This window comes from Microtus oregoni, unplaced genomic scaffold (genome assembly GCF_018167655.1).
Source record: "Microtus oregoni isolate MIOR12 unplaced genomic scaffold, Mior012 000024F_ref0000369, whole genome shotgun sequence".
In the NCBI taxonomy this organism is placed as follows: domain Eukaryota; kingdom Metazoa; phylum Chordata; class Mammalia; order Rodentia; family Cricetidae; genus Microtus; species Microtus oregoni.
The window spans coordinates 27,981,291-28,005,677 of NW_024543083.1; positions in this window are offsets into that span (position 1 = coordinate 27,981,291).

Below are 24,387 nucleotides of genomic sequence, written 5' to 3' on the forward strand. Positions count from 1 at the left end.
ACTTAATTCTTCTGATTTGTAACCTGCCTTTCCTGATTTATTTGCTTCACTACAAAATGTATGGGCTCCAGTTATTGGTGTGTCATATACAATTTGGGGAGAATCCAAGTAGTTCTTTATAGGGTTAATTCTATCACTTTCGGGATACTTTATGTTAATTTCTCCTAAAATATTAAGACAAGCTCTTTGCCATGGATCAAGGTCTTACCATATTTTTAAATTTTATCAGCAGTAAAAGACAATATAATCTCTGCTATATTCCCACTAGTTGATGAAGTCTCAATTTTCCTTTTATAATAATCCAGAGATTTTCCCACAAAAATTTTGAATTTTTTCTTGATTTATGTGGTAAAAAGATCCATTCTAAGATAATATCTCCTCTTTGCATTAAAATTTCTGTAGGGGAAATTCTAGAAGACAATATGACTAGAATACAATTAAGATTTGGTTTCATTGTATCTACATGTGTGTCATGTAATTTCTTTTCAACACCACAATTCTTTTTTTCTGTTTCAGCTGTTAATTCCCTGGGACTATTTAAGTCTTTATCACCATCTAAGGTTTTGTACAAATGAACTATTAGATCAGGTGTTATCTCAACAGTCAATCATAGGTGGGAAATATCTCCTAACAATCTTTAAAATTCACTAAGATTCTGCAAATAGTCTCTCCTAATTTGTACCTTTTCTGTCCTAACTTTCTGTAAAACTATTTATATCCTAGGTAATTGATAGAATCTACACTTTACATTTTTTCAGAAGCAATTTTTAATCTTCATTTAGGCAAAACTTTCTTTGGCTATTCAAACATTCTTTATAAAGCATCTGTATTTGAATCAAACAACAAAATGTCATCCATGTAATTAGTGGTAAATTAAAGACTTAGGATTTGCTTGCATATTTTTTTTCAATAATCGATATTAGCTATATAGGGCTACAGCCTTCCTTTCTGTCCTCTGGCCCTATACATTCAACCCAACTCATGCTGTGTTTAACTTGAGATAAGGTTCCAGTTCTAGGAATTGAATATCTGCCTCTTGAAGAAGCCAATCTAGATGCCAAGATTCTGGATCTATGATAGACATGTCCACACCTGTGTCTAGTAATCCCTCAATTACAATGTCATTTATATGTACTCTTAGCTTTGGGTTTGATGATTTATAGAAGTTTGCCAAAATATATTTACCCTATTTCCTACTGGAGTTTTTGATTCATACTTCATGTCTATTCCATCATTCATGACAGTACTTTTTTTTTTCTACAGTTGGCACTGGATTGGTTAATTCTACTAGTGAGATATGTTCTGTACAGTGATTGGGAATGACTGGATTTTGTTTGACATTGGGACCTATGAGATGCCCCCAAGGAGTTTCCTGGTGGTATTGTGTTGCCTTATCTGTCTCTTGTTGACCGACATTCATTAGTGTAATGTTGGTCTTTGCCACACCTCCTACATATACCTGAAGGCTGAGTTCTCCTGTGATTTCCATTCCTAGAAGAGACATTATTACTAGGAATTCCTTGTCTACAGTCTTTTATTAGATGTCCAATTCTTCCACAATTAAAACACTTGGCATTATGGTGTCTCCTCATAACATTGGAAATCACTTCTCCCACTGAAGCTTCAGTAGTATAGTCAAATGTTTCAACATTCATGTATGCATGATCCATTTATATATGGGGGCTAATCTAACCTCTAAAGGCCCAAGGATCTTCTTACATTGGAAGTTGGCGTTTTCAAAAGTCCAGGATTCAATTAGTACACATCTAGCTTCAGGACCTGTCACTTCTAATTGTATAGTCTTAGTTAACCTTTGTATGAAGTCAGTAAAGAGTTCTCTCTGGCCCTGCTTACCCTGATATCTGACTTAATCATTTTTGTTCTGGTTCTTGAATCCTGTCCCAAACATTTACAGCTGCTGTATTACATGGGGACAAGGTACATTCATTGTAATGAGACTGGTCTTGAGGATCAGAGTAAGGACCCTCGCCAAGAATTTGATCTCAAATTCTTTTGTATTTCTCCTGGTGCTCTAAAATTTTTACCTCTTCTCTCCAATAACACTTCCAAAAGCAGCTGAGGTCCATTTTCTAAGACCACTAAGACTAAGTGAAGCCATTTGTGTGGCACAGCCTTAGTACTTGAAGCCCATGTTTTCACCATTTCCCTGACAAATGGTGAATGTAGGCCAAAAGAAACTATTGCTTGTTTTATTTCTTTTAGATCACTGATACATATTGGTTCCCATGCATATTCTATAACTACTTTAGGGTACTTTGTGCCAGATGGTCTTTCCAAAGAAATTATCAGATATGCAGCTGAAACTCTGTATAAGTCGTTCCCAGGTCTGACACATACTGATGAGGCTAAATCTTGTCTTGTACCTTCTTCCCTGCTCATAAATTATAATAAATTCCTCAATCTTTTCAATTCTTTTTACTTCTGTCTTTAAAAATATCTGAATATCCTATCCACTGTTCTGTTCTAATGTCCTCACTGAGGATTCCAAGTTATGAAATTCATCCGGGTAAAGATAATGTCTCATCTTTGAACATATAATAACTTTTCAACAGATTCCAATAGTTAAATTCAATAGGACAAATTCTTTCAGATAATTTTGTAAAATTGATGCCATCCCTCTCCAGTATTTGGTGTAGAAGGGTCTTCTTTCTATGTGTTGTTTTCATTGGTTAAATAAAGAAAACTGCCTTGGTCTTTTGACAGGACAGTCCTTAGGTAGACAGAGTAGACAGAACAGAATGCTGGGAAGAAGAGCAGAGTCATGCAGACACTATGCTTCTCCTGCTCACGACATACACTGGTTAGACTCATGCCAGTAAGCCATGACCTCGTGGTGAACATAGATTTAATAGAAATGGGTTGAATCAAGATGTGAGAGTTAGCCAATTAGAGGCTATAAATATTGGGCCAGGCAGTAATTGAATTAATACAATTTTGGTGTATTCTGGGGTTAAGCTAGTTTCACCGGCCCACTGCTCCTTGCCAGCTATGGGTATCTGGTGGGACAGAAACCTCAACAAACCGGCCCTCATGCTACAGAAATGAGCAGACCCTTTATGTTACAAGTATTAAACCATTTTTAATGTGATAATATTGAAAACAAAGCTAATTTCTTGAACCAAATAAAAGGATGTAGAAGGAAAATTGCATGAGCCTTGCAGAATACCTTCCATAGTATAAGCCTAATAATCATTGAGCTCCTGCATGTTATTAGTAATATTTGTAGTTTTTCAGATCTTACCTATTGTAAGGTCATTTACAATGAATTAGGGTAGGTGTAATAATTATTATCAGCCAGCAGGTGTCACAGTTGCAACCACGTGTCCAAGAGACACCAGCAGCAGTGTGTTGCTTAGGTACTGAAAAATACGCTTTGTTTAACAAATTAAGAGCAGTTATTAAGGCAATCAAATGAGAGTTGGGTCCCAGGAAAAACAGAAAACTTAAAGTTTTCTGTCAGTGAGAGTTGCGGACTGTGTACAGTACAGGGATCATAGGCAGCAGCAGTGTGTGTTGACATGTAACACACATGTGGATCACCAGCTGGGGAGCTCTGAGGGCCAGGTAGAACCATGGGTGGGAAAGTCAGTGCCCAATGTGCCATGCAGCTGGTGGACCGTCCAGAAATTTGTAGGATGGTCCCCACGTTCAGGCACCAGATGATGGTGGAAGATACAAAATAATTCCACACTAGTTAAGAATTATGTAGAATTTATTTATTTAGGAGAGAATCACAGATCACTGTCCTAGATCACAGTCCTCTGTATGAATGGGGAACAGGAACAGAGTTTAGCTGTCAGAAGGAAAGTAGGAAGCAAAAAAGGGAACATGTACTTTACATCTGCATTTATAGAATAAGAGACAATGCCCGAGTGGGCATGGTATCTTAAAGGATATTTGCTGAAGGTGCTAAAGGAGCTTCCAAAGTACACTTCCACATGATATTGTCCCCCATTCAAATATGCCTCTAGAATCAAACATAAAGGAAGACGATGTTTCCCCAGTAATTCTATCCTGGTTCTACCTTTTTAAATTCTATGTACCCTCACAAGGCACTTCCAAAATTCCTCAGACAACCACTGATGTTTACCCAATAATTCTCATAAGGACAAATGAAAGGCTATGAGGAATAAAGCAACTGACATTATAACTATCCTGTACATATATCTTTAGATGTTGTAATTTAACAGTAATGAAGAAAACAGAAAAAGAAATGAAATGTGATTTTCAGAAATTTATACAAAAGTATATTTTTATTAAATTTTGAATATGCTGAAAATCGAATCTAGAACTTTCTACAGAATAAGTCACTGGTCAAACCTTCAACCCCAGAGTTATGTTATGAAGGTCTACTTTAAACAAATCATTTATAATGAGTGGTTTAAATTTTTTTCTAGAAAATTAAAAAAATACATTGTAAGTTTTATAATATATTCTTTAATTTTCAAAGTTACGTTTATGTTATGAACAACTGTTCATAACATTAAAATCAAATCAGGAGGGAATTTCTTTTAAATAAAACTTAATGAAAGAGGCAAAGGAAAAAGTAGAAATACAGAATGGTTCAGGGACTAGTAAAGACACTGCAGGAGTGATTAAACACCTGTGCTTAAAAGTCAGCAGACCTGGAGCTTTTTATTGGTTTCTTATTAACACCTTACTTATAAGAAATAAATCTTATGACAGTTCAGCTAATCTAAAGTGTAGGGTGAAAATGAACCTGTACTAAGGAAGCAGTGTTTACAGAATTGTGCAAGAAGAGCATTAAAACAATCTAAGCCCTGATATTTCAAAGAAATACTTAAAAAGCTAATGCAGAAATATTTAAAAATATTCTGGGCATTCAAGGATAGTTTAGTTTTTATGTAAAATTCAATCAAGTAATTCAAGATAAAGTAGAACGAATGAGAAACATGAAGAAACTTGAACCTAATTAGACATAGTGATTATAGATATATGATTATATATTAGATGTTATGCATTTGGTTAGCCTTGCCTATCAACTTAATACAGTGGAGAGTCATCTGAGAAAAGAATCCTGAACTGAAGAAATGTGTAGATCAGAATTACTCTTGGACATACATGTGTGAACATTCTCTTTTTAGCAGATCGGTGTAAGAAAGCTCAGTCCATTATGTATGGGTGGTACAATTCCTAGGCAGGTGGTCCTGAGCTATTTAAGAAAGCTGTTTAAAGATGAGCCTCTGCCAGCAACACAGATAGTAAGTCAGCAAACAGTTTTTCCAAGGTTGCTGTCTCCGAGTTCCTGCTTGAACTCTTTTCCTGAGTTCCTGCTCTGACTTTAGTCACTGATGGTTTGTGACCTTGACTAGAAAGTCAAATAAAACATTTCCTCTCCTAGTTACTTTAGGTTAGGGTACTTTATAACAACATCAGGAGGCAATACAGGACAATATATTATCAGTTCTAAAATGATACTATAAATTAAAACTCAGTTTGTATTGTTTACTGTAAAATAAAGAATTCATAACTAAAATTAACAGCCCCAAGAGTTTTACAGCTCTGACAAAGGCAAATAAAAACGATTCATCATGTATACTGGATATATCACTGAATACATGACTGAGTTTTCAACACAAGATCTGTATACAGAAAAATTTTGAGACTTTCAATTCCTCCAGGAATTTTGAAAGCACAAGGTACCAGGCTAAAATCACACAAAATGGAAATATTTAGCAACTTGTGAATTTATTGTGATTTTGAATAAAATAAGAGCAAGTTAGTCAAAATTTTGGAAAAGGGATAAGCTGAGGTGGGGCAGCCTTGTTCCCTTGCACAGGAATAGCCGAAGGAGGCAGGAAGAATGAGGCTGGTTATTAGCAGTTGCTGGAGACTTGGAAGAATAGAAGAATGCAGCAAGCTGCAGTGTCTGCAGAGAATCGATGGTGTCACTGTCTCTATCAGGAAGGTTCTTTTCTCTATAATTATTCTCTGGTCTTCTTACAGAAACTGGGAAGAATGTCAAGAAAACTATCCTTAGGAAAGTTAGGGCATGGGGGAGCAGGAACTGTTGGAAGAGCCACAAAGCTCTACTCAATAATAATATTCAATGTAATTAGGGGCCAGAAATTAGTGTAGACATTGACAAAACTAAATCAAATTTTCCACAGATTTTTTTTGCTAATTAATACTTATGGAATGTTATCCAAAGTTACAACAGAATACAAATGTGTTTTTGTTAAACTAAATATGCAAAAGTTTGCATATATTCTAAGGCAGACATTAAATAAGTTAAATATGAAGTACTTTGATTTAAAATAAATTAAAACTAATTTAAATCAACCTCCCTCAGAACCCAGAAATACCACTCTTGGGCATATATCCAAAAGATGCTCAATCATATTATAAGGACACTTGTTCAACTATCCTTATAGCAGCATTATTTGTAATTGCCAGAACCTGGAAACAACCTAGATGTCCTTCAACCGAAGAACGAATAAAGAAAATGTGGCACATTTACACATTAGAGTACTATTCAGCAGTAAAAGTATAATGACACCTTTAAATTTGCATGTAAATGGATAGAACTAGAAAAATAACAACCTGAGTGAGGTAACTCAGACCCAGAAAGATTAACATGGTATGTACTCACTCATAAGTGGATACTAGCGGTAAAGCAAATGATATTGAATCTATAGTTCATGATCCTAAAGAAGCTAAGTAACAAGGTGAACCCTAAGAAAAACATACATAGATCCATCTGGAAAGGGGAAATAGACAAGATTGTCTGACAAAATTTTGAGCATTATGGTGGGAGAAGTAGGGAGGATGAGGGGGAAGACAAAGGGAGAAAGGGAGGGCAGAGACAATCTTAGCAGAATTTTCAGAGATCTGTAAGAAACACTGCTCTTACATAGCATGCGCACAGGTTCCCAAAGTACGGGAGCTGAGTATGGCTCTCATTATATTCTCTCTGTTTCTTACAGATCTATGAAAATTCTGCTAAGATTGTTCTATTGTAGTTCTAGTTGGGAAAACCATTCTTTCCATTATTTCTGCATTGGGGGATCTACAATACAGACTTTATAAAGTAAATGAAAATATATATATGCTTAGTGTGTTAAGCAATTCAATAAAAAAGCAGCTTAAAGATGTAGTCAGAACTTGGTGTTTGTTAAGAATAAATTAAATATTTTTGTAGGAATAATGAGACTGTAAAAAGTGGATAATAGTGTTGCTTTTTTTTTTTGTATTCTTTCTACTCATTTGACTCTTTGCTTTTTGGGGGCCCAACACTCAGTTCCCAAACAAATCACACATGGAGACTTTTTCCTTCTTCTAAATGCCTGCCCTTAACTTGATTTATTTCTAGCCAGCTTATTTTTATCTTAAATTATCCTGTTTATCTTTTGCCTCTGGGATTTTATCTTTCTCTATTTCTGTATACCTTTCTTTACTTCTTTCTCCCTGGCTGACTGGGTGGCTGAGTGACTGGCCTTTGACGTCCTCCTCTTCTTGTCCTAGCTTGCTCCTTTGTGTCTCTTCTCTAGATTTCTCCTTCTTTTTACACTTGCTTCCTGCCAGCCCCACATTTCCTTTCTCCTGCCTCACTATTTGCCATTCAGCTCTTTATTAGACCATCAGGTGCTTTAGAAAGGCAAAGAATCATAACGTTATAGTTAAACAAAGGCAGCATTTGAAAAGGCATCTTTACTTTGTTAAATAAGTGTTCCACAGTATAAAAAAGCAACACATTTTAAAATAATATTCTGCAACACAGTAGGTTATTAGTGGCTGCAAAATGTGTCAAGTGACATTTCCTTGATGGAAGACAGAATTCCTGGGTTATTAAGAAGCCAGAAATTTTACAGAAATTAAGAGACTTGGAGTTGTTTTATTTTTGTGGTTTGAGTCAGAAAAACACTGATAGAAAAGCTTACAGTCTCTACCAATTTTCAAATTTTAACCTGAAAATTATCATGATCCTTACATGATATCTTTTGTGGTATTGTGTCCTAATGTCTTACAACGCTATTCCAGCTTATATTCTCCATTGTCAACTCTCTGTGATCTGTGTCATTTATGAAAAACCATTGGGACATGCATTAATGCATTGCTTAATCCAAATAAATCAAACTATTTGACAAGAGGAGTAGTCTGAGATTCAGCAACAGTAGTCTTACCTGCAATGTGTTTGAGAACTTGATATAAAATGTGATGTTTGTTCAGAGAAAGAAATGCAGCCCTGACCATCAGTTAACAAGTAGAAATAAACGAATGCTCTATGAAGCATTAGATGGAACTGATGGTACAGGGTAGTACCATCACCGTTGGAAGTGATAAGCTCAAAGTGACGCACACCAACAGGCAGAATCTTCCAAAAACAACTAAAGTTCTCCCCCGCAAGCCCTTATAATCTATAGCAATTTTGTAGCCTACAGTAAGCTATAGAAACATTCACATGTTTATAAAATTCTCAGGAATTTCATATGTGAATAAATGATCATATCCATCCAAAGTTTTGTGAAGTTCAACTGTCCTCATAACGCTCAAGCACCTTTTTCCAACTTCCTTCATGACTTTGATGTTTTGATAACCAAGTCCATATAATGTTCTCCATACATGAGTATGTGACCACCTCCTAGAGTATGGAAAACACAACATTGGTCACATCTTCCGCAAAGAAAGGTTTTCCTACCTCAAACATCTATACACTGCAAGTAGATCCTCGGTATGGGCCAGAGCTTGAAGATAGTCTACCATACAAGATTAACAGTGGGGCACTGGACTGAGCTCACAAAGTATTGTCAGAGAATGGGAGGAGTGAGTATAAAAGCAAAGAGGTCAAGACCATAATGGGGATACCCACTGAAATAGCTTACTTAACCTAATTAAAGCTGACCAACTCCAGCCTGACAGCAAGGAAACCATCATTGGTCTTAACTAGGACCTTGGACTGTGGGTGACAGTTGTATGGCTTGGGGAGACTGTGGGGTCACTGGTAGTGAGAGCAGGATTTATCCCTATTGCTTTTACTGAACTTTTGGAACCCATTGTCTTTGGAGGGATACCTTGCCCAGTCTAGATATAGTGAGGAGGGCCTTGATCCTGCCTCAAAACAATGTGCTAGACTTTGTGAACTCCCCACGGGGAGCCTTCCCCTCTTTGAGGAGTAGGTGTCGGGGGGTGAAGGTGGAGAGAATGAGAGGAAAAGAGAGATGGAAACTGAGATTGGTATAGAAAATGAGAAAAGACAGTTTTTAAAATAACTAAACATTTATTTTAACTGTGTGCTTAAGTGTGTGTGTGTGTGTGTGTGTGTGTGTGTGTGTGTGTGCCCATGTGAGTGTAGGTGCCCACAGAAGCCAGAAAAGATTCAGGTTCCCTTCACCTGGAGTAGCAGGAGGCGGTGATTAATCTGGTGTGAGCATGAGAAACTGAATTTCAGTTCTACAGAAGTGTAGTACTTACTCTTTCATCACAAAGGATTCTCTTCTGTACCCTATAATTGAAGTTTTAATATGCCTTATTTTAAATATATTTGAAAAGTATTAAGAGCAAGTAATGCATTAGCAGTTCTCATTTTTTTAGTGCTTTGTGTGGTACATACAACATTGTTAAATATATCTATTATAAATGCTAAGTGTTTTATTTACCTACTTTTAAAAATGATTAAAAATCAGTAAAGTTGATTAAATAAAGCAGTATTTCACATTTGTAAGTTTTGAATATCTTAAATTAAAATTCTCTTTTATTCCAAATTATCAATATCTATTCACTATAGCTGTACTATATTTTTCTGTATATCTATGATGGAAAGCATTGTAAATAGATGGCAAAAGAAGGCACTGTATGATTTGAATTGTAAATAAAGTAGCACCTTACAGCCTAGTTCTATTTAATAAATAACAGTTTGCAAAGATGTAAAAATTAAAATGCTTAAAATCTAAATCCAAATGTAGGAACAATGGAATCATTCTCTTTATCTAATAAATAATAGGTAGCAAAGTAGGAAGGAAACATGTAAACACAAGTGTTATAAAAGAAGTGTAAGTGCGTGCTGAAGTGGCTTGTGCATTTTCAGTAGAGAGTGGTTAAAATGCATCGATTTCCCCTTAAAAGGTTCTTAATGAGCCATTGATTCAGACAGCAGCAGAGTGGATTTCTTTGTTAAGTTCAGACTGTAACTTTAAGGAGAGACTCACAGTGACTCTTTTTCTTTTACTGATTTTTATCACATCTCTTTGCAGTCTATGCCCATATACCTTGTGTGACTGAATATTTTTTTAACTTTGTGTGATAATGTCTTAGGGTTTACAACATTAAATTAAACAAAAATTCTCTAAATTTAATCTTGAACATCAGATTATTCCTTTCAGCTATAGAGAGTTTGCTTCTCCTTCAATCCTCTCCGAAGGTCCCCATGCTCCCAGTTTACTCAGGAGATTTTGTCTTCTAATCTACTTCCCATGTAGATTAAATCCATGTATCTCTCTCTTAGAGTCCTCATTATTGTCTAGGTTCTCTGACATTGTGATTTGTAGGCTGGTTTTCTTTGCTTTATGTTCAAAAGCTACTTATGAATTAATACATATGATAATTGTCTTTCTGGGGCTGAGTGACATCACTCAAAATGATGTTTTCTAGCTTCATCCATTTGCCTGCAAATTTCAAGATGTCATTAATTTTTTCTGCTGTGTAGTACTCCACTATGTAAATGTACCACATTTTCTTTATCCATTCTTTTGTCAAGGGGCATTTAAGTTGTTTCCAGGTTATGTTTTTGCTATGGCAAACAATGCTGCTATGAACATAGTTGAGCACATGTCCCTGTGGCATAATTGAGCATCCTTTGGATATATACCCAAAAGTGGTATTGCTGAGTCTTGAGGAAGGTTGTTTCCTAATTTTCTGAGAAATTGCCACACTGATATCCAAAGGGGTTGTGCTAGTTTGCATTCCCACGAGGAATGCAGAAGTGCAATTCTTTAAAGTATGATATTGTGTTGCTTAGTGATCTTTTGTTACTGGTCCTTGGGTAGATGTGGGGGAGAAAGCTTCCTGTTACTGGCTATTCACATGAACAGGTGGCTGATAATGTGAGTTGCTTAGGATATGCTGTTTCTTTTTTTATATATATTTATTTATTTATTAAAGATTTCTGTCTTTTCCCCGCCACAGCCTCCCATTTCCATCCCCCTCCCCCAATCAAGTCCCCCTCCCTCGTCAGCCCAATGAGCAATCACGGTTCTCTGCCCTGTGGGGAGTCCAAGGACCACCCACCTCCATCCAGGTCTAGTAAGGTGAGCATCTAAACTGCCTAGGCTCCCACAAAGCCAGTACGTGCAGTAGGATCAAAAATCCATTGCCATTGTTCTTGAGTTCTCGGTAGTCCTCATTGTCCGCTATGTTCACCGAGATTGAGCCTATGATTAGTGATACTAGAGAAGCTAAATAAGGAGAACCCAAAGAAAAACATATAGGCATCCTCCTGAATATTAACCTTCATCAGGCGATGAAAGGAGACAGAGACAGAGACCCACATTGGAGCACCGGACAGAAATCTCAAGGTCCAAATCAGGAGAAGAAGGAGAGGGAGCATGAGCAAGGAACTCAGGACCGCGAGGGGTGCACCCACACACTGAGACAATGGGGATGTTCTACTGGGAACTCACCAAGGCCAGCTGGCCTGGGTCTGAAAAAGCCTGGGATAAAACCGGATATGCTGTTTCTTGTAGCTGTGCCATGTATCTAACCTCTAATGATCCTTGTGCAGCTTTTATAATCACAACTACACAATTCTAATTTTTAAATAACCCAGTGGCTTTCTCAGCTAGATAGTTATTGGAACTTTAGAATTTCAAATCTTTTATGATTCTAAAAGAAATAATGTAAATAATGAGAGACATGGAAACTTTATGGATTTCTTTATGTTCATCATTGTGGTGTTAAAAATCAATTTGTAATATTTTCTTTTGGCCTAATAAAGTACATTTAAAATTATCTGTTGATTACACAGATAGAAAACAACAATCACAAAAATAATGAGATAAAGTAAAAGAAAGATAAAAACGTAAGCTATAATTATGATGGCATTGTGATTATTTTAATGATTTTATCCTTTGTCTATGACATTAAGTTCACATTGACTGCATTTGTGCGGTAATGTTTTGCTGGTTGTTCCTGGGAAGAGACTAAGTAAAATGCAATGAGGGCACACAAAAGAATTTTTATTGCATAGCATTCCATCCTTCATAGGGAGTCTAACTAATAAGAATTACAATAAAACGAAGATGTAATAGTAAGAGTATTATAAGGAAATGCCACTCAAACAGTAAATAAGCAAAGATAGATATTTCCCTACTTATCTCATATGATTAGAAGGATGACAGCTTGAATTGCAGAAATGTAAAAATAAAGATATTTAGAACAATATTTAAACCCTCATTTGTTTTTCTGGTTTTTGGTTTCGTTTTGTTTTGTTCTTTCTCTCTGTGTGTAGCATCTCTCTCTCTCTCTCTCTCTCTCTCTCTCTCTCTCTCTCTGTGTGTGTGTGTGTGTGTGTGTATGTGTGTGTATGTGTATGTATGTGTATGTATGTGTATGTAAGTATGTGTGTGTGTGTGTGTGTGTGTGAAACAGGAACTCACTACAGAATTCCAGCTGTTCAAAATTTCTCTGCCACCCTCTGACACAAAGTGGAACAGAATTAAAAAGCATTTAGCTAGTAAAACATGGTTTTCTGCATCTTTATTAAAGATTATACTTAGGTAACTATAACTTTCGCGTGTACCAGTCTCATTTAAACTGTGTGCAAGTATATGAGTAAAAGCATAAATTTTTCTGTAAATCTTGGCAACAACTCCAAGGACTGATGCTTTCACTTTGCTCTCGATGCGAAGGAAACTTACTGGGATGGGCAGAGGGATGCAGCGACCTTCGTTCTACAGGCCATCGCTAATTCCATTCTATGTTACAGTGAGCAGCAGATATTAGTTAGCAAGAGTCAGCAATGATTGGAAAATCTGAGTGGATGAACTTTTAACCAAATTTCATTAAGATAAACAATGACTGAGGATATCTGGGCCCATTTTTCTGTTTTTAACTTCCCTTTGTTTGATTCCTAACATATTCCACTTCCAGGTTCGAGCCAGGGCCACTCATTCCTCTGAGGTTCTGTAGTATCCACATAATTCATATAGTATATGTAGGTTTATGCATATGGACAGTGTACTGCTTCTTTTAATAAATCTGATAAGATGTGACCCCAAGACGCAGAGCTCCTGCTCCTCAGCAGAGTCTCTAAACTCAGATCATCCAAACAGCTTTCAGTGTTCTGTAGCTGACAATCAGAAATGGCCATTTCGAGGCAGAGTGATCTGTCTTTTCTTCGGTCCTTGATATAATTCTTCCCAGAATCCTTTCATATTTTTCACATTTTAACTATAGCTTCAAATCAGTTTCACTGCCAAGACTTCTGTATAAAAAAATAGGAACCATTATAAGGTTTAAAGCCTTCACCTGCTCCTTCCTTTTCATTCTTAAATACCTGCTTGCTTTAGGAGTAAAAGCTTTCCCTAAATTTACCCAGATAATTTTTCTCTGTTCATGATAGAGTAATTTTCCCAATCACAGTATGACATTAAACACCCCCCCCCCATTTTCACCAGCCACTCTACTTCTCTTCAGTGCAAACTTCAAAATTCCTTTTCAAATAATAACGCTGTTTTCAGGTGGTGTATTTTCTCTATTTCCTTTCTGTGCCACTATTTAGCTTAATGTTCGTTAATTTAATACAGATTATATGAACCTCTCTTAAGTGCACTTAAATAAGACTTCTCAACACCAGAAAAACTATTAATTTGAACTGGAAAGTTCTATGTAGAGAAAAGGCTTTACTGGGATGTATGTGGTTTATTTAATGCTTCCCAGTGGGAATGCTTGTAAGAACTACAGCTTTGAAGTGTGATTATTGAATGGGATCAAATTATGACTAGTAAAATATACCCTTTTGACATGGCTTTAATCAAGAAACATTAGCAGGGACTCTCTGGGCTTCCATGCTGTAAAGGAAATTTCCATAAGTAAAAATATTCATTTTAAAGGATGTCAATTTTTTTTTTTACAATACAGAAAGAGAATGATCTTCATCTACAAAGATGTTACCTAGTAGTTTCTGTTTTGTACTTCCTCTGTTTCTCTCTGTATCACTGTGACTCTACCTCTGTCCCTGCTTTTCTGTTACTCTCTTTTTGTCTCTTTCTCTTTTCTATCAAATTTTTTTTGACCATAGTCCTTCACTTTATCTCTCTGGGAGCCAAATCACTTCTGTTTCATTAGTCACTTCCCACAGTTTAACTCATTGGTAAAAAAAAACTTTTTATGATAGTTTTATTTTTAAAATTTTAATTATAATATTATCATTTTTCCTTCCCTTTTTCTATACCACACTTTCCACCTGCTTCTCCTTGCTTTCTTCCTGTTTCATGGCCACTATTTCTTTCGTTTTTGATTTTAAAATCAAAATAAGTCTCTGATTATAATTGCCATTTTAGATTTTGCTTCATTGTTATGCAGTGTCCCATGCACAAATGAATGCTACCATCAGTTTAGATCAGGTACTCAGATATTTAACATGAGAAATTTTTTTTCCTGCTTACAAAACTAAGATTCTTTTTATTTGGGGCTCAGAAAATATTTTGTGTGCATAAAATAGTTCCTGATGGATCACTCTTTCTCTAAGAAAATAATATTCTCTCATAATAAAATTGTTCAAGACATGTATAGCATTTAATATTTTACAAGGTATTTCTTAATATTGTTTGATATCTGGCATTATACCATTTCAATCAACAAAATTTGGGATATAAAATTTATTGGATGGCTAGACTCATATTCTTTCTTTCATTTACTTATTTTAGTTTTGTTTTGTGAGAAAGGGCCTCAATTCTGTAGCCCACATTGGCCTTGCAATCATGATTGTCCTGTTATGCATGGATAATTGATGTGTACCCCACAATCCTGCCCCTTTGTATACCATTTGGCAGTGCTCAAATTCTGAATAAATTCCCTCCCACATGTTCCAATCTGCTTGTGTGATATCTTCTGGAAATATTTCACTGGATTTCAGCAATGCTCTTTGTCATTCTTATATGTTTTTTTTGTATAGGTTCCAAGCAAATGGAAGCAAAGAACTCTTCAGTACATGAAGACATGAATATCTCAGCAGAAGTGTTATCTTCCAAATTTGATTAATATTTTGGGGGAAGAAAATGATGTTTTAACACTACCTAGCACAGATATTTACATAATGTGATTGCTCAATTATCAGTTAGTGGCCAATTTAAAGAGAACAAATAAACATGGGTGGTAATACTTGTGAATTATACAACATTTTATTTCTCAGTGGGAAACTGCCTTTCTATGCTTTCTTTTGTTTTTATTTATTGAAATACATTTATTTTTTATTTCTCAGTCTTAGTTCTCAATTCTACAATATCATAGAAAGAATACATTTAGAATTTCCTGTAAAGACTATCTTCTACTCCAGCATACATGGATATTTTTATGCTTCACAAAGATCTTTATAGTCCACTTTATATGGACTTGCTTTATCAAAATACTACTTTTCCCAACACAAACACACTTGTGAATTTAAAAGGATAAATCATCAGGCAGAATGATACTGCAACTGTGGATAATTAAATATGAGGTAAAGGACACCTGAAAATTGAATGAACATAATGTGAACCAAAATACGATGGTATCATTCCTGTAGTTCATCAAGGTGGCTTTAAAAATGTTTATTGTACAAAATAAATAAATAAATAAAAAGATATAAACATCAGAAAAGGAAATAATCTTCAAAAGATGAATAACATGGATAAAAGAAGTCATGGATTTGTATCAGAAAAGCCACTGTGGATGACAGGACAAGAACAGAATATGTCAGTGAAAAATAATTGTTAAAAATGAGTGCTTTAGATCCAGAACCCTCCCCAATTCGGCCCCACCGCCCTCTTTCGGCACATAACGTCACCCAGCCCAGCCTGTCTGGGCACTGGTGGCGCCAGCCTAGGAAGGGGAGCTCAGAGGTTCCTTGGCCCCCTATCCTTCTTGGGCTCTCTGCAGGGCGTCCACTCCATGCATACCGCCTCTTTCTTCCTAGCCCACCCAGCACCCAACCAGAATCCTCCCCACTTCGGCCCCACTGTCCTCTTTCGGCACATAACATCATGCAGCCCAGCCTGTCTGGGCACTGGGTCCGAATCCTCGGGGCACCCAAGCAGGCGGAAGGCCCTAGTTTCTATCACCTGCCTGCACCAAGCAGGGTAGGCGCTTTGTTTGCGACCTGCCCACCAGCACGGAGGCCTGATCTCTCGGCGCCAGGAGAGACAGCATTGGGGAGAGTTTCTGGCCCCATGGCACCAGCCTGGGAAGGGGAGCTCAGAGGTTCCTTGGCCCCCTATCCTTCTTGGGCTCTCTGCAGGGCCTCCACTCCCTGCATACCGCCTCTTTCTTCCTAGCCCACCCAGCTCTCATCCAGAACCCTCCCCAATTCGGCCCCATGGCCCTCTTTTGGCACATAATGTCACCCAGCCCAGCCTGTCTGGGCACTGGGTCCGAATCCTCGGGGCACCCAAGTGGGCGGGAGTCCCTTTGTTTCTATGGCCTGCCTGCACCAAGCAGGGTAGGAGCTATGTTTGCAACCTGCCCAACCAGCACGGAGACCTAATCTCTCGTCACCAGGAGAGCCAACATTGGGGAGAGCCAGCGTTGGGTAGGTAAGGAGACCTGATCCAGTAAAAGAAGATCCATAAGGGAGCATTTGGAAGAAGAGATGGGCAGACGCCAAGGCAAGAATTCACCCAACAAGCTGAAAAGCAACATGAAGCCACCAGAAACCAGCGACCACACAACGGGAGGACATGAACACCTTAATCAAGAAGAAGTAGAAAAGATTGACTTCATGAAAGTGATTGATGCCCTTAAACAGCATGTAAAAAATGCCCTTATAGAAATGGATGAGAAATATAACAGAAAGTTTGAAGAATTGAATAAATCAGTGAATGATACCCTAGAAAACCAAGGAAAAACAATCAAGCAGATAATGGAAACAGTTCAAGACTTGAAAACTGAACTGGAGGCAAAGAAGAAAACACAAACAGAGGGCCGGCTGGACATGGAAAATTTAAGTAAACAAACAAAGTCTACAGAAACAAGCATAACCAACAGAATACAAGAGTTAGAAGAAAGAATCTCAGATTCTGAAGATACCATAGAGAAAATAAACACACTGATCAAAGAAAACAACAAGTCCAACAAACTCTCATCACAAAATATTCAGGAAATATGGGACACAATAAAAAGACCAAACCTAAGAATAATAGGAGTAGAAGAAGGAGAAGAAGTGCAGCTCAATGGTCCAGAAAATATATTTAATAAAATTATAGAAGAAAACTTTCCCAACCTAAAGAAAGATATTCCTATGAAGGTGCAAGAAGAATACAGAACACCGAATAGGCTGGATCAAAAAAAAAAATCCCCTCGCCATATAATTATCAAAACACAAAGTATACAGAATATGGAAAGAATATTAAGAGCTGCAAAGGAAAAAGGCCAAGTTACTTATAAAGGTAAATCTATCAGACTTACACCTGACTTCTCCATGGAAACCATGAAAGCCAGAAGGTCCTGGATAGATGTACTGCAGAAACTGAGAGACCATGGATGCAAGCCCAGATTACTATACCCAGCCAAGCTTTCATTCACTATAAATGGAGAAAATAAACTTTTCCAGGATAAACACAAATTTAAACAATATGCAGCCACAAATCCAGCCTTACAAAAAGTAATAGAATAAAAATCACTAACCAAGGAGTCCAACAATGACCACAATAACTCAGACATCTAGAGACTCTTCACCAACAGAAAACAAAGAAGGGAAACACACAAACTCTACAACTAAAAAAATGACCGGAGTTAACAAACACTGGTCATTAATATCACTTAATGTCAATGGACTCAACTCACCTGTTAAAAGGCACAGTCTAAGAGATTGGATACGAAAACAGGATCCAACATTCTGCTGTTTACAAGAAACATACCTCAACCACCAAGACAGGTACCTACTCAGAGTAAAGGGCTGGGAAAAGGCTTATCAAGCAAATGGACCTAAGAAACAAGCAGGTGTGGCCATACTTATCTCTAACAAAGTTGACTTCAAACTTAAATCAATCAGAAAAGATGGAGAGGGGCATTTTATACTCATAACAGGAACAGTTCATCGGGATGAAGTCTCAATCCTGAACATCTAGGCCCCTAATATAAAAGCACCCACGTACATAAAAGAAACATTGCTAAAACTCAAGGCAGCCATCAAACCGCACACACTAATAGTAGGAGACTTCAACACTCCTCTCTCACCAATGGACAGGTCAATCAGACAGAAACCTAACAGAGAAATAAGAGAATTAATGGAGGTAATGAATCAAATGGACTTAACAGACATTTATAGAACATTCCACCCAAATAGGAAAGAATATACCTTCTTCTCTGCAGCTCATGGAACCTTCTCAAAAATTGACCACATAGTCGGTAACAAAGCAAACATCCACAGTTACAAAAAAATATTAGTAACCACCTGTGTCTTATCAGATCACCATGGATTAAAGTTAGAATTCAACAACAATCCTACCCCCAGAAAGCCTACAAATTCATGGAAACTGAACAGACAACTACTGAACCATACATGGATTAAGGAAGAAATTAAGAAAGAAATTAAAGTCTTCCTGAAATTCAATGAAAATAAAGAAACAACATACTTAAACTTATGGGACACTATGAAAGCAGTCCTAAGAGGAAAGTTCATAGCACTAAGTGCCCACTTAAAGAAAACAGAGAAAGCTCACATTGGAGACTTAACAGCCCACCTGAAAGCTCTAGAAAAAAAAAAAGAAGCAGACTCACCTAGGAGGAGTAAAAGACTGGAAATAATCAAACTGACGGCTGAAATCAACAAAATAGAAACACAGAAAACAATCCAAAGAATCAATGAAACAAAAAGCTGGTTCCTGGAGAAAATCAACAAGATTGATAAACCCCTATCCAAACTAATCAAACGGCAGAGAGAGAATTTGCAAATTGATAAGATCAGAAATGAAAAGGGGGACATAACCACAGACACAGAGGAAATTCAGAGAATCATTAGATCTTACTACAAAAGCCTATATGCCACAAAACTGGAAAATGTAAAGGAAATGGATACTTTTTTAGATAAGTACCATATATCAAAGTTAAACCAGGACCAGGTGAACAACCTAAATAGACCTGTCAGTCGCGAAGAATTAGAAGAGGTTATCAAAAACCTCCCTACCAAAAAAAGCCCAGGACCAGATGGCTTCAATGCGGAATTCTACCAGAGCTTCCAAGAAGAACTAATACCTATACTCCTTAATGTATTTCACAATATAGAAACAGAAGAGGCATTGCCAAATTCCTTTTTTGAAGCTACAGTTACCCTGATACCAAAACCGCACAAAGAGTCAACCAAGAAAGAAAATTATTGACCAATCTCACTCATGAACATCGATGCAAAAATCCTCAATAAAATACTGGCTAACCGTATCCAAGAACACATTAGAAAAATTATCCATTATGATCAAGTAGGCTTCATCCCAGGGATGCAGGGCTGGTTCAACATACGAAAATCTATCAATGTAATCCATCATATAAATAAACTGAAAGAAAAAAACCATATGATCATTTCATTAGATGCTGAAAAAGCATTTGACAAAATTCAACATCCCTTTATGATAAAAGTATTGGAGAGATTAGGGATACAAGGGTCATACCTAAATATAATAAAAGCTATATACAGCAAGCCGACAGCTAACATCAAATTAAATGGAGAGAAACTTAAAGCCATCCCACTAAACTCAGGAACACGACAAGGCTGTCCACTCTCCCCATACCTCTTCAATATAGTGCTTGAAGTTCTAGCAATAGCAATAAGACAACATAATAGGATCAAGGGGATTCGAATTGGAAGGAAGAAGTGAAACTTTCGTTATTTGCAGATGATATGATAGTGTACTTAAGCGACCCCCAAAACTCCACCAAAGAACTTTTACAGCTGATAAACAGCTTTAGTAATGTGGCAGGATACAAGATCAACTCCAAAAAATCAGTCACCCTCTTATACACAAAGGATATGGAAGCAGAGAGGGAAATCAGAGAAGCTTCACCTTTCACGATAGCCACAAACAGCATAAAATATCTTGGGGTAAATCTAACCAAGGAAGTGAAAGATCTATTTGACAAGAACTTTAAGGCATTGAAGAAAGAAACTGAGGAGTATACCAGAAAATGGAAGGACCTCCCGTGCTCTTGGATTGGGAGGATCAACATAGTAAAAATGGCAATTCTACCAAAGGCAATTTATAGATTCAATGCAATCCCCATCAAGGTCCCATCAAAATTCTTCACAGATCTTGAGAGGACAATAATCAACTTTATATGGAAAAACAAAAAACCCAGGATAGCCAAAACAATCCTATACAATAAAGGATTGTCTGGAGGCATTATCATCCCTGACTTCAAACTCTATTATAGAGCTACAGTGATGAAAACAGTGTGGTACTGGCATAAAAACAGAGAAGTCGACCAATGGAATCGTATAGAAGACCCGAATTTTGACCCACAAACCTATGAACACCTCATTTTTGATAAAGGAGCCAAAAGTATACAATGGAAGAAAGAAAGCATCTTCAACAAATGGTGCTGGCATAACTGGATGTCAATCTGTAGAAGAATGAAAATAGACCCATACCTATCACCATGCACAAAACTCAAGCCCAAATGGATTAAAGACCTCATTATCAGTCACAACACATTGAACCTGATAGAAGAGAAAGTGGGAAGTACCCTACAGGAGATGGGCACAGGAGATCGCTTCCTATGTGTAACCCCAACAGCACAGACTTTAAGGGCAACATTGAATAAATGGGACCTACTAAAACAGAGAAGCTTCTGTAAAGCAAAGGACACTGTCACCAAGACAAAAAGGCAACCTACTGACTGGGAGAATATCTTCACCAACCCAGCAACAGACAAAGGTCTGATCTCCAAAATATATAGAGAACTCAGGAAACTAGACTTTAAAATGCTAATTAACCCAATTATAAAATGGGGCACTGAATTGAATAGAGAATTCTCAGCAGAGGAAGTACAAATGGCCAAAAGACACTTAAGGTCATGCTCAACCTCCTTAGAGATCAGGGAAATGCAAATCAAAACAACTTTGAGATATCATCTTACACCTGTCAGAATGGCTAAAATCAAAAACTCCAATGATAGCCTTTGCTGGAGAGGCTGTGGAGGAAGGGGTACCCTCATCCATTGCTCGTGGGAATGCAATCTTGTGCAACCACTTTGGAAATCGGTGTTTCGGTTTCTAAGGAAATTCGGGATCAACCTACCCCTGGACCCAGCAATACCACTCCTGGGAATATACCCAAGAGATGCCCTATCATATGACAAGAGCATTTGTTCAACTATGTTCATAGCAGTATTATTTGTAATAGCCAGATCCTGGAAACAACCTAGATGCCCTTCAATGGAAGAATGGATGAAGAAAGTGTGGAATATCTACACATTAGAGTACTATGCTGCGGTAAAAAAACAATGACTCCTCAAATTTTGCATGCAAATGGACGGAAATAGAAAACACTATCTTGAGTGAGGTAACCCAGATCCAAAAAGATGAATATGGGATGTACTCACTCATAATTGGTTTCTAGCCATAAACAAGGGTCACGGAGTCTACAATTGGTGATCCCAAAGAAGCTAATTAAGAAGGTGAACCAAAGGAAAAACATATAGTTGTCCTCTCGGCTATGGGAAGTAGACAAAATGGCCGGAGAGAAAATTGAGATCTTCGGGGTGGGGTGGGATGGGGGTAAGAGGAGATGGGGAGAGAAAAAGGAGAAGGGGAGAATGGGTGGAACTTGGGGAAAAAGGAGGATTGGCATAAAGGAAGGTTAGATAGGGGAGCACGGAAGCACAATTCTTAGTTAAGGGATCCACCTTAGAGTTGGCAAGAGACTTGAACCTAGAGTGGCTCTCAGATGCCCAAGCCGAGGTCCCCAGTTAATTCCTTGGGCAGATGAGGATAGGGAACCTGAAATGAGCCTATCCTATAGCAATACTGACGAATATCCTGCATATCATCATAGAACCTTCATCTGGTGATGGACGGAGATAGAGACAGAGACCCACACTGGAGCACTGGACTGAGCTCCCAAGGTCCCAATGAGGAGCAGAAGGAGGGAGAACATGAGCAAAGAAGTCGGGACCAGGAGGGGTGCACTCACCCACTGAGACAGTGGAGCTGATCTATTGGGAACTCACCAAGGCCAGCTGGACTGTGACTGAAAAAGCATGGGATAAAACTGGACTCTCTGAGCATGGCAAACAATGAGGGCTGATTAGAAGCCAAGGACAATGGCATGGGGTTCTGAACCTCCTTAATGTGCTGGCTTTGTGGGAGCCTAGCGAGTTTGGATGTTCACCTTCCTAGGAATGGACGGACAGGGGAGGACCTAGGACTTACCACAGGGCAGGGAACCCTGACTGCACTTTGGACTGGAGAGTGAGGGGAAGAGGAGTGGGGGGAGGGGGAGAAGGGTGGGAGGAGGGGGAGAAGGGTGGGAGGTGGGGGAGGGAAATGGGAGGCTGGGAGGAGGTGGAAACTTGTTTTTTTTTTCTCCTTTTCTCAATAAAAAAAATGGAAAAAAATGAGTGCATTAAAATTTCTTGCTAGGCTTCCTCAAGATTACTTATAACCTAAATGTAGGTATATATGTATAGGAAGAAGATATAAAGAGGAACTTTCTAAACACAAGTCTTTTAAAAAAAGATATTTAGGCAAGAGGAAAATAAAATTTAAAATAATAATATCAAACCATTTCATATCTACAAAAAAGCATACAGAAGTAGAAGAACTAAATGCCCTTACAGGAAAACATTTTATCAATTTAAAATAAAAAGTTTGTTTGCTTTTTTTAATGGTCTATTTTTATAAAATATCTTTCTGAAACTATTGGATTTCTTTCAGAAGAGAACATTAATTATGACGTGAGTCGCTGATAGAAGCCAGTGTATATTTCTAGAGGATGAATTGCAGCGGTATTTGGAAAAGAGTCTCATTTTCTTCACTTTCATTTTCATTATAAATGAAGGAAAGGGACACAATTGTTTGTTACAGAAAGTTCAAGATAGACTGATATTTTGAAGGATTGGGGAATTCATTCAAATTACTGAAATAAAACGCCTTGAATATGTCATTTGTGGAATAATAATCTGTAAATATTGCTTTGGCACATTCTGAAGATTCCGTGTCATAAATGTGTATGTTTTCTAATAGATAATGAAATACACACATACATAGAGATAGATAGATGTAGATATAGATATGGATGGGCTGCTGTAGCAGCTATTGGTAGATTTCCTGTGATTGAGAGGAGAATCAGTTTCACACAGTAGTATTTTAATGTTATTTTGTTAAAGTAACTGAATTACCTTTCACCTTTTTTTCTTTCTTTCTTTCTTTCTTTTTTTTTTTTGGTTTTTGGCTTTTCGTTTTCATTTTCAAGACAAGTTGAGACAAGGATTCTCTGTAGCTTTGGGGCCTTTTCTGGAACTAGCTCTTTTCGACCAGGCTGGTCTCGAACTCACAGAGATCTGCCTGCCTCTGCTTTACAAGTGCTGGGATAAAAGGCGTGCACTACCACCGCCCAGCTATCTTTCATCTTTAAATGAGCACTATGCCTGAGACTCCAGAGGAGTTTCCCCACATGCACAACCATCCCTTACCACATCTGTGCCCAGGAGAGCCTTGGCCCAGATGACCCCTGGAGAGATGAGTGTCTGTGTCCAGGATGGCGGACTCTGCTCTCTGCGCTCTAGCTGTGGGAGGCACAATTCATGTTTCACCCCACCAATCAAATCCTAGTGATAACAGTGTAGCCTCTGCACAGGCACAACCATCCCCACCACATTTGAACCCCTGGATCCTTGACCCAGACTGCCGCTGAAAAGGTCAGTGTTGGCTTCCTGGTTGGAGGGCTCTGTTCTTTAGACCCTGGTTTTGGAAGGCAACCCTGTACCCTACCACCACCCATCAAATCCCAGAGACCCCAGAGCAGCCTCCCTATACACACAAACTTCCCCCACCAAATCTTTTACCACCAGAGCCTTGGACTGCCTCTGGAGAGGTAAGTGCCTGGCTTTTTTGTTGCCTCCAACTCCCTAGTTGTTCTACTCCCTAGGCCATAGCCCTGGGAAACACATTCTGTGTCTCACCCCGACCCACCAAACCCCAGAAATCCTGAGCAGCACTCTCAT